The 19559-nt window shown below is 36.6% G+C and overlaps 1 long non-coding RNA gene across 1 annotated transcript; it reads right to left on the reverse strand.

The window, feature by feature from the left end:
- Nucleotides 1–12174: 12174 nt before the first annotated feature.
- Nucleotides 12175–13574, reverse strand: LOC123609769. The gene is made up of 2 exons (XR_006717958.1): nt 13247–13574; nt 12175–12454 (listed from the first exon to the last, which is right to left on the reverse strand). It is a non-coding gene; the product is annotated as an uncharacterized LOC123609769 (long non-coding RNA).
- Between the last annotated feature and the right edge of the window lie 5985 nt (nt 13575–19559).

The following is a 19559-nucleotide window of genomic DNA, read 5'->3' on the forward strand; positions in this document are numbered from 1 at the left end:
TTCAATTAGCAATTTATGTTACTAGCTTTAAACAAATTAAACTCTTAAAAATCTCTAAGAAAAAAACATTCAATATAATTTTAATTAGTAAGAATATTTAATTTAAATTACTTAATCAAAATTTTCAGTGTTATTTAGCATAATGTTTACTGGTCTCTTCAGCATTATTTTTCTATGAACTCTGCATCTTTTTTTGGATATTTTAATAACGAATCTTATTTTAGCTTTTAGAAATAATTACACATACACGCGTACACGTAAAAACATCTGTACCTACCTGCATATCCCTTAATAACATATGTCTATTCAATTTCAAGGGCAAGGAGTTGGCACCTGGGAAACTCAGGTTGAATGTCCAGTTGACAATCTGGAAATGTCATCAGGTACTCTCGAAGAATGTTTTCCAAACAGTCAAATCTGTTTTCCACTTCTTTCCAAGTTGCTGGCACTTGTCATCCTCCTCCAGTAAAACTAAATCCTTTTTCCATTCACCTGGCTCAGTATTGCCTCACAACATTTTCTGTCCAGCTGCAAGAAATGTTGCCTCTCCCAATTGCCAATTATTTCCTCAGCCAACACATTTCCCTCCATCGCTTCTTTACAATACCTTACTCTTATGTAATGCTTTCTTAAGTAGGCTGTCAAAGTCCTTCCAAATATACTACCTCATTAGTCTTCTTGATAATTTTATAATGAGCACAGGCATGGACAAACCCAAATTTGTCAATGAGTTGGATTCTCAAAAGTCATTTGGATGTTGGCTGTTTGGAACCCAGCGACAAAATACCGAGTTTGGATCTCAGCACAGTCTAAATATGCCTTCATGCACATGTAACTAAAGTACAGTTCTATATGCGTGATGCTATACAGATGACCCTGTATGGTTCATGATGTTTCTGCAGGATTACAAACCAGTTGGATGATGAATCCAACTGGGGATTCCAGAAAAACATTTTCCTCTGCTGACTTCCTGGCAACAGAGTTTGGAAATTCTTCGTTCAATACTACCCAGTTCTCATCTTTATACTGCATAATAGGAGAATTTGGAGAAGGGCTGATCCAGGGTTCTGGTGGAACATGGGAAATGAATGTGGAAGCAAAAAGGTAGCAGTGAGCTGCAGAAGTTCTGGGGCTAGGTTTTTTATCTTATGAGTTCACTGCCTTGTTTTTTTTTTTTTTTTTTTAACTTCTGGTTTCCCAGGATTTGGCCCTTATGTACTATTTTCACCACCAACTACTTGACACTTTCCATCAAAGTTTCTCACTTCCTTCGTTCACTGTGAACTAGAAAAAAGTATGTACCCTCCTTCTATCTTCCTATGCATGCCGACAAAAAACACTTTGAAGATAGTGTAAATTTTTCTAGTAAATATTTAAAACATCAAGGAGATAAAGACAAATTTCATAAAGGGGAATGCACAGCTGTATATTGGTGGTCATGGTGGCTATGATATACATGAAATATTGGTATAATGCTGTTCTTTTTTTTTTTTTTAATTTTTTTTTCAACGTTTATTTATCTTTGGGACAGAGAGAGACAGAGCATGAACAGGGGAGGGGCAGAGAGAGAGGGAGACACAGAATCGGAAACAGGCTCCAGGCTCTGAGCCATCAGCCCAGAGCCCGATGCGGGGCTCGAACTCACGGACCGCAAGACCGCGACCTGGCTGAAGTCGGACGCCCAACCGACTGCGCCACCCAGGCGCCCCTGTTCTTTTTTTTAAAGAAATGCCCAGCCTAAATATTTCTCTAAATATTTTAGAGAAAAAACTCAGCCTCTTTGGCACATTAGCACAAGAGAAGTGCAGATCCTGAAGCCATGAGAAGGGAAGAAATTAGTATTTATGGTGAGGACAGGATGAGGTCATCCATCCATGGAGTTGAGTTAAGAAGAGGTAGATACCACAAATGAATCACCCCTAAAGTAGTTTTGAAGACAGAGGCTGAAAGGAGAAAGAGAGAATGAAAGAAAGAGAGGAGAGGAATTTTGTATATGCAAATCAGTAAGTAAATGTGCATTGAGAAGGGCCTCAAGGTAGAGGGTTCAGGACTTAAATTATTTAAGGGGCATATAGTAATATGGAAAATGGGTAGTTGCTAGATGTGATACTCACAGGGTCCTTATATTTCCCTCTTGTTGATAATTTTCTGAATTTTTCCCATCAGAAAAAAACTAGAATTTATGTTCTGTGGTAGAATGTTGGGTTTTTTTTCACAATTTTCATAGCTGATTTCATATGCTAGCAAGTTTCAAGTTCTGGAAGTGCTAATTATTTTTGTTTTGATTTTCTTTTTGTGAAACATTGTTTTGTGAGGCTGAGAATTTGGGACATATGCGCAGGCATAGTGAAGCAAACTCAAATGCAAGAAGGGTGAAATACGATATAGACAGTGTCCTTTACCACTTCTTCCTCTGATGTTATGTCACTGAGGGAAAAGAAACAGATGGCCTTATGTAATTTCTTCCCCTTTTCTCTTATAGCCATTCCCTTACCAAACAATTCACCCTGTCATCTGGGATACCAAGTGCAAAAATATCGCTAGGTGTTTTTTGTTCGTAATAACAAACAACGTTTGTTTGTTTCTAATAACAAGGGTGGGGAAGAGGAGAGAGAGACGAAGCAGGAGTCTCAGCCTTTAGAGTTTGAGGAAGAGTTTCTGTTCCATGGATCTTCGGTGTTTATTCCCGGGCTGAGTGTCAAATATTTTAAACGGGGAAGGTCTTGGAGGTTACCTACTCTGATCTCTCATTGAAGCGATGAACACAGATCACTTGTATAACACATGGGAACACTTTAGATATGATTCCCAGAAAGAAATGATGCAAGAAATGTTTTTTTTTTTTTCAACGGCTTAATGGTTTCACCTAAAAAATAAACAAATTTGAAAAACCAAATCATCTACAGAGAAACTTCTTTCTCTACATTTCATGAATTTACCATTAAAAGTGACTGGAATCCTCAGTAGATATCAGGGCTTAATAGTAATAATCAGAGGTATCATTAATAATTATATACTAATGCTCCAGTTGGTACATAAACACATGATTCCTGGTCAGTAGGTATAAATGAGGCATAAACAAGCACATCTGGAAGGTTCCGGATACATAGTAGGTTGATTGATTGATAATAAGTAATGGATCACATTTGGTCATTTGAATTAATTTGGAAGGGAAGTCAGCTGTAAATAGATTAAAAGTAGAATGCTTAAATATTAAGAGTAATTAGTTAAGTTTCAATATAGTTTTAACAATGGAGCTGGAGACTTTGTAGGCACTCAGAAAATCTGATTCTGCATGCAGATGTGGATATTCTAAAGAATTAATTTATTATGTATAAATTCATTCTAGGAGAAGTACCACATAAACTGTAAAAATAAAAATAATGCTATACACATCTGTTTTTTAGAGGATATTCATTTTGCAATACAGCTTCAAACATTTTTTAGTCTAATCACATTGCTTAAAATCAAACAATGGAAACCCTGTCTTTTAGTGATTTTTATGCTTTCTTTAAGGGAAAAATTTTGTGTATGAAATTTGATAAATTGAAAAACTACTCCAATTATTAAAAAAAGGAAACTATAAATGGATATTATCACCCACTCTCCTTTTTATATGGATCATTTGGTTAAAGAATATTCGTATCTATGTCTCTTGTCCAGAGTTCTATTTTTTTTAATTTTTTTTTTTAGGCCTTTTAGACAACACTGCAATCTATAAGCATAGCATACACTGTAAACTGATGATGTGTTGGCTGTCATAGAATTGCTATGAGTTTGGTTTTTGTGACCAGGTCACTGTCTATGTTTCAGCATTGAATTTCAATGCACATCTACTCCACTTAAAAGTCTTTAGAGCATGGTGATAAAGTGCTAGGAGCATAGACTGTCTAAACATAAAAATAGAGAAGCAAAAAATGTGATACTTCACCCAATCCATTTACCTGCCAGTTTAATAGTGTATCTCATACTTTGTTTTTATTTAAAATATGTAAGAGTTTGAGGTTTCTGTAGGATGGATGGCATATATATATATATATATATATATATATAAAATATATATAAAAATATATATGTATATGTATACATATATATATTTTTTTTTTTCTGAATGGTGCAATATTATCTTCAATGAATCTTTAGATGGTCATGCCATAGTTTAGAATACCTACCTGGAATGGATTGCAGTACAATATTTGTGAGGTCATTGCCTGGTGCTCTCCTTTGATATGCCAAAGAGGTTGCCTTTAGCCTGTTTAACTTCCTGATCCTTGCCAGTATAATATATAGCCTTATTAATATAGACCTCTATTGTTGCTTTTACATAAATTAACATTTTCCCTTCCCAGTAACCACATAAGGTAAGTAATATTAGTCCAACTTGACAGATACAGAAACCACAGCTCAGGGAGAGCCCACAAGCTGCTTCAATTAATTATTTGAATCTAGATCTTCTGACTCTACAGAACATCTTATTTTCTTTTCCTTTTTCTTTTTAAATGTTTATTTATTTTTGAGAGAGAGAGAGAGACAGAGTGTGAGCAGTGGAGAGGCAGAGAGAGAGAGGGAGACACAGAATCTGAAGGCTCCAGGCTCTGAGCTGTCAGCACAGAGCCTGACGCGGGGCTTGAACTCACAAACTGCAAGATCATGACCTGAGCTGAAGTCAGAAGCTTAACTGACTGAGCCAACCAGGTGCCCCAGAACATCTTATTTTCAAAATGCCATATATATTAGGATGATATTTTGATTTGAATGTGAAGATGTGATTAATTGGGTTTTGAGTCATTTCTAGAGTCATTTCTTTTTGTTTGCTACTTTCCTGCCAACATGGAGTGAAAAATTTTAATGCTTTGAAAAAAGGAATTAGCAGGACAGTCTAAGTTTGTAGCAATAAAATTCTTATGCAAAATCAAAGCAGAGTAAATATGTTTCTATGACACATGACTTATATTGATGCTTCTATGATGCATGATTTTTATAAAAAATTCTTGTCCCTGACTCTACCGTGATTTTAAAGCATATATGTTATAGAATGTTAGTATATCTTAATTAAGTGATAGGTTGAATCTTAAGCTAACACAGTACTATCAGATGCAAATATTCTCTTGTAAGGAATACTAAGTGTGATTTCTAGGTAGGGAGGTTGTATTTGGAATTCTCGGCATCTACTATTCTCCCACTGTCAAATGGATCATTACATTTTCAACACTTAATTATCTGTTCACCTAAATTGTGTCTTATTTAACTTGATCATTTAAACTGCTAATGTGACTTTTTTATGTTCATCTTGTCTCTATATAAATGAACTGCTATTTTCTAACTTGACTCTGGCTTAACAAATGAAATCTGAAATTTATAAAGTGAAAAGGGAAAAGCAGAAACTTTCCTTTTCTTTTTCACTTGTAAACGAGAGTGGTTCTCAGTAACTTAGCCGCTAGACCTTGGCATATTCCTTGGACTAGGCATTGGGTCACTCCCATTTTTCATAGCTTGTCACACAATTAACTAAATCATTAAAATGGAACTAGTCCATTGTGACAAACCAAAAAGACTAAGAGCCTGCCTAAGGCGCTACACCGTGCGGCTGTTTAAGAAAATTCCATCTCTTCTAAGTTAGTGATGGATAACGTGACAAAAATATTCTGATTAAATTCTAACTTTGGAATACTTAATAAATTAGTAACAGCATTAGAAGTGCCACTTACATTCACCTGTCAGGGAGGAGCACTGCAGTGCTGATCTTTTTGCCCTTTGTCTGCCTTCCCAGGAGCCGCTGGCAGCTGAGGGGGTCACATCTTATGAAGGTGCCAGATGACAGCGAGGTAAGAGATGAGGTTCCTTTGTAATGCCTCTGTACTTATTCATTTTTTTCCCTTCAAATTCAGAGTTATTGAAGAACACAATGCTTTCCTTTGACAGATTGAAGCCTAACATCTTTCTTCTTCATCATCTCTTGGTCTTTTTTTTTTTTTTTTTTTGTATCATGGAAAAATTATTTACTTTTATTATTTTAGGGCACTTCTCAGGGAGGCGTTTCACCATAGAAAACAGATGTGTGGTTTGAAGCAATGTTTAACATGGATTTAAGCAAAATTATAATTTCTCGAAAGATTGTTGAACGACAGCTAACGTTTTTGCATGTGTATTTCCCACTAGGGTTTGTGGCATATGCAAGTATGAAATGACACATTTATTTATTTTTTTAACATAGATTAATTAAAACTAATTTCAATCATTGTTGTAATTACTTTTTAGCACGGTTATTCATATATTGCTGTAGATTGTATGTTTGTGCTCACAAACACTTAAAACACTCACGTGTAAAAAACATACCCTACTAGAAGTTACAATATTGAGGTTTTAATCCTGGTCTTTTTTTTTTCTTTTTTTTTAGGTTTATTTATTTATTTCGAGAGAGAGCATGAGTGGGTGAGGGGCAGAGAGAGAGGGGGAAAGATAATCTCCCAAGCCAACTCCTCACTATCAGCATGGAGCCCAGTGTGGGGCTTGAACCCATGAACCGTGAGAGCATGACCTGAGCCAAAGTGAAAAGTTGGAGGCTTAAATGAGCCACCCAGGTGGCCCAATGCTGGTCTTAACACTAGCTACATGTGTGAGCCCCACCGGGCACTTTACCTCACTAGATCTAAGTTAAACTTTTAGTAAAATAAGGGAATAGGTTGATCTTTAATTTTACCCCCCAGTGTAACCACTCACAAATATCAACACTAATGATGAATAATTAAAATACTGAATTACTAACTTAAAGGCAAATATCTAGGTCTGTCATATATAATTTTTATTGTTTATATATCTAAAAATTGGGAATTTGTACAGGTATATCAGACAACTTTATGAAGTAATGTGACTAGTGAAAGTACCTAATTTGGTTTCAGGAGAAGATATGTTGAGATCTAACGTGAAGGAGAATGGCTTTTTTTCCACAGTGATGAGCCTCCATTTTAAAGTCAGGGAACAGATCACTGAGGCATTTCCTCTATTTTGATGAACAATTGTGCTTTTCTTTTGAATCTATTATTCTGATCTGGAGTGATTTCCCTGCCTTTCTCAATACTGGTCTTGAGTTTCCTAATCTTGGGTTACACAACCTGTATCTATTCTCATATGGGTAGAACATTGGCTTAATATCCAGACCCACTTCCAATGGTTTCTGTTTTTTTTTTCCTTTTTAGTTTGCTTTCTTTGTATACTTTCCCTATCCCAACATGACTTCCGTATTTCTGACCATCATGATAACTTGACAACTATCTTCCTGATTTATATAGTGGCTTAGGAGAAAAAAAAATAAATTCTATCCTTGGGTAATTCCAATTCTGGATAATAACAATGATATTACTACCACTAATGGAACTACTACTAATGGTAGTAACGGTCATAGAAAAAGTTCACAACAGGTTAAATTTAGCAGCCATTTTCTCACCCACCACACCACTCACACTGACCAGGTGAGGACATTTCCTTCAACTGAGTCACCAAGTAATGTAAAAGGGACTTCCAACAACACTATATACCTATACTAAGTTACTAGGTTAAAAATAGAATGTTCAGTTAGTTGTGAGAAGAAGAGTATTGTGATCGTATTCCGGAGAGGGAAAAATCTTCTGAATAACTATGCAAGTCCTCAGGAGAAAAACATTTTTTACCGTCAAGTGTTTTCAGACACTCTCCAGGGAATTTATGACTCCTATTTGCATTGTCCTTTTCATCACAGTATAGTTAGCATCCAAGTTTCTTTATTTTTTATTGTTTTGTGTCTCTGTACTATAGTGTAAGTATACATCGTGTTGTATTCATCTTTGCATTCTAGTCCCAACACAGGATTGGTCACGTAATTGTTATTGTTATGGGTGTCGAATGAATGAATCCACATTGTTGGAAAGGCAGTCCAATCATCATTTTAAAATAAAGCCTCAAACAATTGTTGAAAATTAATTATGTTGGGGAATTGTTGTAATTTACGTTGAGACATGAATTCCCCAGCATAATGCAATCAACAAAGTAGGTGCATAATACATACGTATTGAATGAGTGTATAAATTAATGAATAGATGCGTAAAATGTAACAACTAAAAAGATTCCAGCCACCACCAAGATTAAAAAAAGAAGAAAGAGAGAGGAAAGAAAAGAAAATGGAGGGAAAGAAGGAAGGAGGGAGGAAGGAAGAGATGGAGACAGAGAAATTAAGGATGTTAAAGTTTTGCTTGGCAGCAAGCAGCAAAACTATTGAAATAGAATTTTATTAATGATTATTTGGGTATATCCAAAACAAAATGCAGAGCAGTAATAGCTTTTGAAATAAGATGCATATAATTTTAATACCTCATGATAATAGGAAAGGGAAGCAGGTTGTCTAAGAGGACCCCAGACTTCTATCTATCTTGCTAAACTAGACCAAATGGTTGTGCCATTCATGGAAATGGGAGCTTCTAAACAAGAGTCAGTTTATGCAGAAGGATCAGGTGTTTGACATTAGATGAAATCTGAAGTACCTTTGAGACAGGCGAGTGGAAGTGTTAAATAGCCAAGGGAGAGGTGGAGAATGAAGAATGTAGGCGTGAGAGGTATTGGCAATTAAATGGTAATTAAAGGCATAGGTAGCGATGAACTGGAGTAAAAAAAAGGGCACATGTTGAGAAGTCCCTATCTATTCATTTAATTGTATACCATTTCATACTATGTGTACAAAACTGTAAATTAATTACTCCGGTTAAAACGTTTCTGAATAATCAATGAGATTTTATAGACATCTTTTCCCCCTCTGCTTTTTATTTCCTATTATTAATATTTAATATTATTAAAACTTAGATAAATATCTGTACTCCCTCAAATCTTTGCATATCCTCCCAAAAGTAAAGGTTTGGTTTTTTTTTTTTAATGTTAAACTGATTTCTTTCTGCATTCATGTAATTTGTTTCTTATGTAAATTCATGTTTTACATACATTAGCACCAGCCATTGGAGGGGAATTATGGCATCACCAGCTCCTTATTCTAAAAAATGTACTTTTTAAGGATATTAAAATTCATTGCTCCTAAGCTAATAATTCCATTTGTTGTAAAACAAACTAAATTGGAGAAGCATTAAGGCGTCTGGAAAAACATTAGTTAAGGCAACAAAATAACATTCTTTAAAAAGACTGAATCTCACATTCAAAAATCCATCGGGACAATAACACCTTTCTGTTTATCCAGAGTTGGAGCTTATTCACTATGTTACACTCCGAGCTGACTTTTCCACACCTTTTTCTATTTTGGTTCTTGCCTTCATCTTTAAACAGTCCCCTTGGAAAGGTAATTCTTCTGATACAGAAAAACAACAAAGAGGGGCAAAACGTGTGGAAACAATTTCAAGAGTTGATGTTGTCTACAACCATCATTGATGATAAACAATGGGACTTTTCCTTCCCCGAGAAGATTTTTTTTTTTTCTGAAGCTTCCTCTTTGAGATTTTTAGATTTAAAGAAAGTTTCTCAAAAACCAGCTGTAATGTGTGAGAGCTAGGCCACCCACAGTTATTTTCAGAGAAACAAAGAATGGAAAATACCTAAGAAGGACACTGAAATGTGCCAGTATTTCAGAATTTTCATGGCAAATTATCAGTGTAAGTTTTCTTCGATTCCCAAATTCTCTCATGCTTCTTCAGATGGTGGTAATTCTTCTATTTAAAAAATCCGGTTATTTGTATCTGTTTGTTCACAGTTTGCTGAAAGTAAGCAAAGTTAGTGAATAAAATTAACTATTTACCCTCTGTATCTTCACTATACTGTCAAATTTCCGATGACTTCATTTTGTTACGTTTAGTCCAGTTTTTTATTTTATTTTTATTTTTGAGTTCTCTGCAGCAGGAGTCTGGCCTGAATTCCCCAGGTTTCAATCCCTGGAAATGAAAGTTTATAGTCCTTTTTTGGTCTTTAACGTTGCTGGATATCTCTGCCGCAATGGAGAGTGCTGATTTTCTTCTAAAAACTATCTATTCATTTGACTCCCATGGCAGTATTCTCTCCAGGTTTTCCACATGTCTCTGTAGTATTTTCCTCTCGTTCCCCCCACTCCCGTTGCGAATGTCGATACTCTCCCATCTACTTGCTCTTTAAATATTGTTAATACTTTCGGTTCCCACCTTGGCTTTTAGCATTGCTTCTTTCTATTCCCTATAGATGATTTCATTTCCCTCTTCACTTTAATTATTGTCTATCTGCATGTAGATAACTTTATTTCCCGAGCTCTGATTTTTTCTGAGCTTTAGGTCATAAGAATATTATTATTTACTTTTGGTCATAATGTCATTTGGATAGCCCACCTTCACTTTCACTTTGCCATGCCCCAAACCACTCTTCTCCCTGCATTCCTCACTTCCGCACACCTCGCTCACCATGTCAGAATCGTAGGAGCCACCCCAGAGTCCTGCATCTCACACTCCCACATCCTGCCAACTTGACCATGTAAATACCAAGATTACTTCTGTCAAGCACCACCCTCATGTTGACTGCCCAAGTGTAGGGCTTACCATTTTTCTCACCTTATTTTTTCCAATAGTTCCTTACAGGAATCCTTTGTTGAAGTACCCAGTTGTAATATCAAGACATTCCATGAATTACCATACCCACTTATCATCCATAAAAAAGTTATCTCATTGCTAAAATAATACAAAGGTAAAACAGTTTATGTTATAAATCCTTGAAAGTAATACACATATTAATTCTAAGTTTATTGTGTTCAAGAAAGGTAAAATTTTGATAAAGAATCATGCTTAATAAATTGTTCAAATTTTATTAACTGGAAAATTTCATTCTAGCATAGATAGTGTTACATTTTGGGGTTCCAAAGTATCTTAGGTATATTTTTTGTGACAAGTGGGCAAAAAACATCAAATCATCTCTTTCAGGAAACTTACGTTGTAGTTTCTGGTTTAGCTAAGCAGACCTCCTCTCTGGCCTTCTATTGCATTCTGCCTATACCTATTTTAACACTTAGGCATACTATATGGAAATTTCCCATTTATGATTTATGTATTCTCTTTCCAAGTGTACTATAAGAAACCTACCCATTTTCTTTTTTCTCTGTTTAGTTCTTGTCCAATGTGTATTAGGCACTTAGTAAATGTTTATGAGCTCACATATTAGAACCAAATGTATATGTGTGTGCATATATATATATATATATATACACTTAATGTTTATTTACTTTTGATACAGACAGAACGTCAGCGAGGGAGGGGCAGAGAGAGAGGGAGACACAGAATCAGAATCAGGCTCCAGGCTTTCAGCTGTCATCACACAGCCTGACGAGGGGCTCAAACTCAAGAACTGTGAGATCGTGACCTTAGCCAAAATCAGATGCTTAACCCACCGAGCCACCCAAGCACCCCTAGAACTAAATGTATACTATTAAGTAAAGACACTAGTTCCTAATCCTTAGAGAATCAAACATGTTAATTTCGTTGACTTTATCTATGTGAATAGCTGTCACTATATGATATGACATGGGGTGTGTGTGTGTGTGTGTGTGTGGTGTGCAAAACCAGTATTTTACATTTTTCACATTAATGAGGAAAAATATCATTATGTTAAGGCATGTTAGACCAAGGGTTAAAGCAAGAATTCAGTGTTCTGGCACATATTTGTTTATATCATATAAGGACACAGCACTAATATGCTTTGAAGTGATTATTGCTGTGATAAAACACTAAAAAAAAAATTATAATCCAATGTGACATGAGAGAGTGAAAATGTAAATGAAAGCAGAACATGCAGATTGTTTTTACGTTGTACCTGCCAGTCAAGCTAAAATTTTATGAAGAACTGAGAAGCAATTTTCACTCATGTACACTGTATCATGTAGGTCATATTCTTTTATGTAAATCCCTTTCACTGGGGTGTTTAAATTTCAATATAAACATAGTTCTAAAAAGTATGGCTTTTATTTCTTTCTCTCTAATTTATTCTGAGTTTTGGAAAGCAAGTGTGTTATCCAGCATGACACCTGTTAGGGGCACTGCTTGAGTAGGTGTGAATGCCGGAGCTGCATCTGTTTTGTGTAACTGTGGTATTGCAGGGCACTGTCCTTTCCCATCGTACGTGGTCCCACACACAAGGAACAGGAAGATGAGACTCAGAAGATGTGTATGAATTCACAGGTGAAATTTTGAAAAAGAAGATAGAAGTTTTACTTTATTCCTTGGGAGAGTCTACACATCCATCAGCGTTAAGCCTGTTTTGTGTCTCATCTTTGCAGAGTTAATTGACAAATTCCACATTTTCACATCCATTTTTTTCCCCAAACACCCAAAGTTTCCTGTTATGAAAATCTCTCTTTGTCAGTTCATTATAACTTTGGACACAGTCTTTGTCCATTAGCCTCTTCTCTTTTTAGGGGAATGTGACCTAGAGCATTCCTAGACTCTGCCAGGATGCGCCATTGTTGACTTTCAGCCTAGGAAAGAAACAAAACAAAGTAAAGAAAACATCCCAAATACATAGGATTTATCCCTAATTGTTCTTATGGTAGTAGATCATGGCATGTGAATTAACCATGGGAAACTTCAGAGCATTTACTATTTATGAAAGTTCCATTAATATAGCATATATTATTTTCATTATTTGAAATTATGTTAAGATAAATGCATGTAGCACACTCCTAATTAAATCCAGTGACTTCTTTTTAGTTCTTAAAATTCATTTATGCCAACATACATACTTTAAAAGATTTTGGCATTTGGGACCCAAGCAGGTGGAAGAGTTTGTATTACATTAATCATTTTGTAATTATATTATCCCTAGTTGTAAAAGAAAACAGAAATATAAGACAAGGCAACTGAAAAGAGTTCAAGGGTGCCTGGGTGGCTTAGTCAGTTGAGTGTCTGACTTTGGCTCAGGTCATGATCTCACGGTTCATGAGTTCTAGCCCCACATCAGGCTGTGTGTGCTGACAGCTCAGAGCCTGGAGCCTGCTTCTGATTCTGTGTCTCCCTCTCTCTCTGTCCCTCTCCAGCTCACGCTCTATCTCTGTCTCTGTCTATGTATGTCTCTCTCTCTCAAAATCAAATAAACATTAAAAAAGAAGAGTTTCATGGAGCAGGGGTTTATAGAGGTGAGGTCAGGGTCAAGTGATAGAAAAAAACTGGTGAAGTATCTTATTTCTAGAAACTTCATTCTATATATAAGCATTATTTTATCAAACATAACAACCCAACAAGTACTCTCTCCCCAAATGAGCTTCACTTACAGCCTCTTCATCACAGTTGAAGCCAATTTTATATTTCAAGCTTCTCAATCCCAAAATCATTGAATCATTTTTGATTCGTCTCTTTGTCACACACTGCATCTAATCAATCAGGACAACCTGTTGACTCCATCTTCAAAATGGCCCCAGAATCAGAATGATTTTTACCACTTCCACTATTCCAATATCAAAGTCCAAGCCTGGATTACTCCAACAGCCTCTTAGTTGGTCTCCCTAATTGTACTCTTTTTTTTTTAAGTTTATTTATTTTGAGAGAGAAAGAGAGAGAGAGAGAGAGAGAGAGAGAGAGAGAGAGAATCCCAATCAGGCTCTGCACTGTCAGCTCAGAACCCCATGCATTGTTGCATCTTACAAACTGTGAGATCATGATCTGAGCCAAAACAAAGAGTCAGATGCTTAACCGATCTAGCCACCCAAGCACTCTAGTACACTTGTTTTCTAATAGACTGTTTTCAAAACTCTCACTGTAGTCAATTTAAAAGGTGAATCAAATCATGTTGCTTCTCCACTCAGAACTTTGCAATGACTCACTTCACTAAAAGTGAAGAAGTTCTTACTTAGCCTATAGGGCTCCACACAACCTGATCCTGTTTCTTCTTTGATTTCACTGCTTCTTCTGTTCTCTTTTCTCTGTATACTCTGGCCATCCTGGTCTTTTCCTTGAGCAAACAAGCCATATCCTTGTCTTATAGACTTTGTAGCCCCATTACCTTGGCCAAAAATGTTCTCCCAACACTCCTGTCTGAAATTCACATGGCTAACTCACACACCTGTTTTAAGTCTTTGCGTATATGTCATTTGAATATATTATTCTGTTGTCTCCGGCTTTTACTGGCTGTAGTAAAAGATTTGCTACCTATCTAGTTGTGTTCTCCTATAGATAATCCATATTTTTTTTTCTTGCATGTTGAATTTACAAACTTTTTTTGTTTTGTTTTTAGTGTCCTCCAGTGTCATTACTGTGTGTCCAAGTGTCTCTACCTCGATTGGGGTGAGTCATCCTGAAGTCAGGTATCTCATGAATTCTGAAATATAACTCTGTAAATATTACCTCTTCCTTATTTTCTATTTTCTTCTCTTGAGTTTCTGGTGGAATTTTTTTGGAATTTGTCATTCTGTTTTCTATGACTTATAATCTACCTTTTATAGATTCCCATTTTTATCTCTTTGTGTTTTCTGGATGAATTCTTCAGTGTTTACTAAATCTTCAACTGTGTCTAATCTGCTCTTTGATTTACGTACTGAGTGTTTAATTTCAAAGACTGTATTTTAAAATTTTAAAATACTCATTGGACTTTTGTCAAAGCTGACAGGTCTTATTTTAAAGTCTCTACACGAATGTTGTGTTAAACTAAAGTTACATGATAGCATGGTGACTGTTTCTGTTGACTTGCTCAAGGTAGATTTTCATGCATTTTCTTATTTCATAAACCTGAACCTGAAAAAGTGTAATAATAGAAGTTGAGAGTTGATGAATAAATGAATTTTGACATGGGACAGAAACAAATTCAGAACTTCTCCAAAGTTTTCTCTCTTGCTATTCTTAGTCTAACCACAAAGGTATTTCACCAATAAAGTCCTGAATGAGAGCAGGTCTGAGGGTAGGTCTGAATGATAGCAGGACAAATCCAAGAGAGACAAATTTCCTTCTGCTGCAGGCCATCTTCTTTTTCCCTTCCCTACTCCACAACTTTCTGCAGAAGTAACTCTTAGTTACCTTTAGCATTTTTGTGGATCTTAGATCTAATTTATGCTGCTTGCCCAAGGCCTCACTCCTTTGTCTGCTTCTGTGATAACAACTCTAATTCTAGGTTACTGACATTAACAATCCTTTTTCCACCTCCCCCAGACTCTTATTGCAGTTTTGGCCCCCGTTGATTTCATTAACATATGTTTCAACTCAACTGTGCATTTATTATTTTTTTGAGGTTTTATTTATTTGAGAGAGAGAGAAAGAGAGAGAGAGAGAGAGAGAGAGAGAGAGAGAGAGAGAGAGAAGAATGGGGGAGGGGCAAAAAGATAGGGAGAGAGAGAGGATCTGAAGCGGGCTCTGCGCTGACAGCAGTGAGCCCATGCAGGGCTGAAACTCAGAAACCTTGAGAGTTAACCAAAATGACCTAAGCTAAAGTTGGATGCTCAACCAACTGAGCCACCCAGGTGCCCCTCAACTCGGCATTTAAAAAAGAGTTGTTATATATATTTCAGTATTTGTAGGCTCTATGGTCTTCCATATTAAAGTATTACAATGTGCTAGATAGTCTATATTCAATGTTCTGTGATTTAAAAAAAAAGGATAATAATTCATAGCCCAATTTATCTCTATATATTTTACATTTTTATCCACTAGCATTAGTAGCTTTGTTCTAAGATTAGGTGGTGTTTATTCAATGAAATCTGGTTTAAAATAGCAGACTCTTATCTGCCTGCCTTCGATTGCCATCGTAGTTAATTTCAAACATACCGGAACCTCTGTTTTTCTTCAATAAAATAGGTATAATTCTATGAGCTTCTAATTTTATAATTAGTTATCCAAATGATTAATATGTTTATAAAAATAATCTCTTACAAAATATAGTATATAAATATGCCACATAAACAATTGAAATTTCTCATTGACTACTTAGAGAAAAATAGTTATTCCACATGCCTCCATGGCAGCAAAGAACATTGGTGCCTATTGTGAATACTTCAGACTAGACAAGAAGACGCAATCCAGTGTGCCTGTCCCTGCATGTGATGGTGTAAAAGTCAGGGTGAGATGTCAATATAATACCAAGTTTTAAATCTAACTAAGGGTCTATAAAGGGTGTTAGCAGCAAACCTTTTTTATTCTAAAGGAATAGGGCAACACTCGTATAGGCTTTTTGGCCACCTGTAGAGTGCCACTAAGAACATTACCTTTTGGGGCACCTGGGTGGCTCAGTTGGTTAAGCGTCCGAATCCAGCTCAGGCCATGATCCCATGGTTCTTGAGTTCCAGCCCTGCATTGGGCTTTGTGCTAACAGCTCAGAGCCTGGAGCCTGCTTCAGATTCTGTGTCTCCCTCTCTCTCTGCTCCTCCCTGCACGTGCTCTATATATCTCTCTCAAAAATAAATGAACATTAAAAAAAAAAAAAAGAGGATGTCACCTTTTGACCTTTCCTACAAATACTGGATCCCAACCAGTTCAGGGCCTTGTGTGATTTTATACCTGCTACAGAGGTTTTCAATGTCCTTTACATCTGAAGCAGGTATGTTCTAATAGATTATTCAAGTAGCTGTTCAAATTGTAGGACACGGGCTACAGCTAAGCATTATACACAAAGACAAACCAACCTCCAAACAACTTGACTAGTGGGAAAATAATGTGGGCTTCCCACAGGATGACATCCCTAAAATGACCCTCTTGTCACAGTAGGTTCTCCAGACAGTGTCAGCATAACTGCACTGTCCCTGAGGGATGGGAGTGTGAAGGACAGCCCCAGGCCTTGCAGGGGAGAGGTTTCCTGTACAAAGCCAAATGGCCTGATTAAACCACCCCTCTGTGCCTTTAGATTATTGAACGTTTTGTTCTAACCAGCTAAACTGACACTGTAATGGTGCCTGAGGTAATGCTACATAGCTGAGCATTGCCAAGGAATAGTCCTCGCCTGTGTATAAAAGGTGGCAGCCAGCAGGTAAAATGTGGGCTGAATTAGGTAGCAGACAAGGCAGAGCTGAGCCAGAAACACAAAGCACATTTATTCACAGACCTAGGCTATTCTTCTAGAAAGGCATTGTGGACAAGACTGCTGTTCTCATGCTGATTTTCTCTGTTATCCCTTTACATTCTGACAACAACATTGTCAACAGAAGCACCATCCAACATGGGCACTTCTATGTGTCTGCCCCTTGCCTTGTTTATGTAACCTTAAACTCTTAACTGCTTCCCATTTCTTTCTCCTAAACAGATACATGCAGAAGGAAATCACCGGACAAATGCCTGGGTTTGTAAAAGGGCTACTATTCCATAATGGAGCTTCGCTATTTTTCTAAGGCTTTACTGTCTTTTCTTCTTTGTTTTCATTTATTTTGCATTATATTTGGTATCGATGATAAAGATCCAGACTTCAGTAAGGCAACTTTCCTTGGTGTTTTACATTTACTGACTTAACATTGACGTGGCTTAGTCTTATCCATATACTTCAGAATATTAACCTATGTGCATATTGTTCTCATTTTTGTTACGTGGTGAAATGAACCACTGTTTCATGATGACAGTGGCCAGGTAATTCCGGAGAAGAGAAGAAATGATTTCACATGCCTTAGTTCTGCCTTCCAAGTGAGATTATAAGCTACTTCACAGCAGAGGACATAATCCTTCTATATCTTTTCCACACAGCGCTGGCTATTTGTATGCTAGTATCTCTGCCTATATACATTCTCACCTCCATATGCAATCCCTGCTGTACTCCACTGAGAATTTATCCTTCTGAAATACCGCTTTTATCATTAACTCACCTGCTTTAAAACTTTCAATAGATCCTTGAAACCTGCAGGATAAAGTGTGCAATTCATCATCACATGTATCATTTCAATCATGTTCCTCACTGGTCCAACACCCAAACGTTGACAAGATTGCGCATGCCTTTGGTGCTCTCCAATACTGGAAGTGGGCGGCAGGGGAGGGCTGCAGTTGGGGATAGGAGGAATAAAGCTCAAAACTGTGTCCAGCAACAGTCCATGCTGGCCTGCAGTGGTGTAGGAACAGAGGCTGGGGCCGTGGCTGCGAAGCTGGAAGTTTACACGTGTAATTAAGAGCAACCTTGAGACTAAATACTCTGAAGGTAGGTGGCTTCCGTTTCCTAAAGCTGGAAGTGGGATGTGAAAAGAAGGACAAGACAGTCCAAGGAACAGTGTTTGGATTATCTCAAAGAGTGTAGAGAAAACAATTATAAATCCTATTTTATAAATTTCATAGCAGACCTGAAGCTTGACTCCTTATTGTTCATTTAGGAAATGCTACTATTTGCTGGTGGTGAGCTCTTGTGTATATGTGTGTTCTTCTGAACAACAGCAAAACTAATTACTTAATATGGAGATTTTGAATGTTAAAATCAAGTAATGCATTTTTCCCAATTTCAGAGATAGCATGGACATGAAAATAAAAATGTTAACCAAGGGGCGCCTGGGTGGCTCCATCAGTTAAGCGTCTGACTTCAGCTTAGGTCATGATCTCTCAGTTCATGGGTTTGAGCCCTGCATTGGGCTCTTTGCTGTCTGCTTCGGATTCTGTGTCTCTGTTTCTCTGCCCCTCCCCTTCTCACGCTCTGTCTCTCTTTCTCTCTCAAAAATAAATAAACATTTAAAAAAGTGTTAACCAAAATGATACTTTGAGAAATGATTGGATATTTTTAATCCGAAATCAAAAAGAATTTAGGAAATTCTTATTATGGTATTTAAATAAATGCGTGCTATTGTTGAATTGTAAAGAAAATAGAGTCATCGTCACCATGATATAAATTAACCCAATGAAATTGAAATTAAAACAAACATAAAAATAGTGGAAAGATACTGAATTATAAGGCAAGATATACATATAACCTTTAGAGACTAACAAATGCTTTCTTCATTTGGAATCTAAAAATTAAATGTCACACTTGACTATTAAAAAGAAACATAGGTTTATTCTGATATAATTTGTTAACAAAGGCACAAATCACATACACCATTTCTGTTATTTGATTCCTGCTTTCAACTCTCTGGATTGTGTTGCATATGTAGTACTAGCATGATTCAGTTAATTGGTTCATATCGGCCCTGGCTTCTGCTCTTTAACTGTCTGTGCCTCCATGATTAGTGTTCTTTCTCTATTAGTCTGTCATTCGGGAACTCAAGATTTGTGTATCATGAAGTGATGATAACATAAAGACAGTTTCAAATACAAGAAGATTCTACAGAAATTAAAATGTTACATTTAAGTCCTATTTTCTTCATTCTCACGAGGAAGGGTACTTTACAATAAACATTTTTGCATTTGCTGCTTTGTCCGATACAGACAAAAACAGACCGCATAAGCTATTTTCTCCTGAGCGTATGATTAATGAATTATCCCCTTATCCCCTAATTGCCATATAGGGAATGGAGTTGCCTGTGGGAGATTAATAAAAAAATCCTTGAGTGAACAGTTAGTATGGCCTGTCTAATATTTTGTGTGAGTTAGTTTCCAAACATGCAATTACCAGCCACGGAACACTACCGCACAGAACTAAGAAAAGAAGATATACTCAGGAGGCATTTTCCTTATCTGGCATGCAAGTAATTGTTTTTGTGTGGG

This window comes from Leopardus geoffroyi, chromosome B2, assembly GCF_018350155.1.
Source record: "Leopardus geoffroyi isolate Oge1 chromosome B2, O.geoffroyi_Oge1_pat1.0, whole genome shotgun sequence".
Taxonomy (NCBI): Eukaryota; Metazoa; Chordata; class Mammalia; order Carnivora; family Felidae; genus Leopardus; species Leopardus geoffroyi.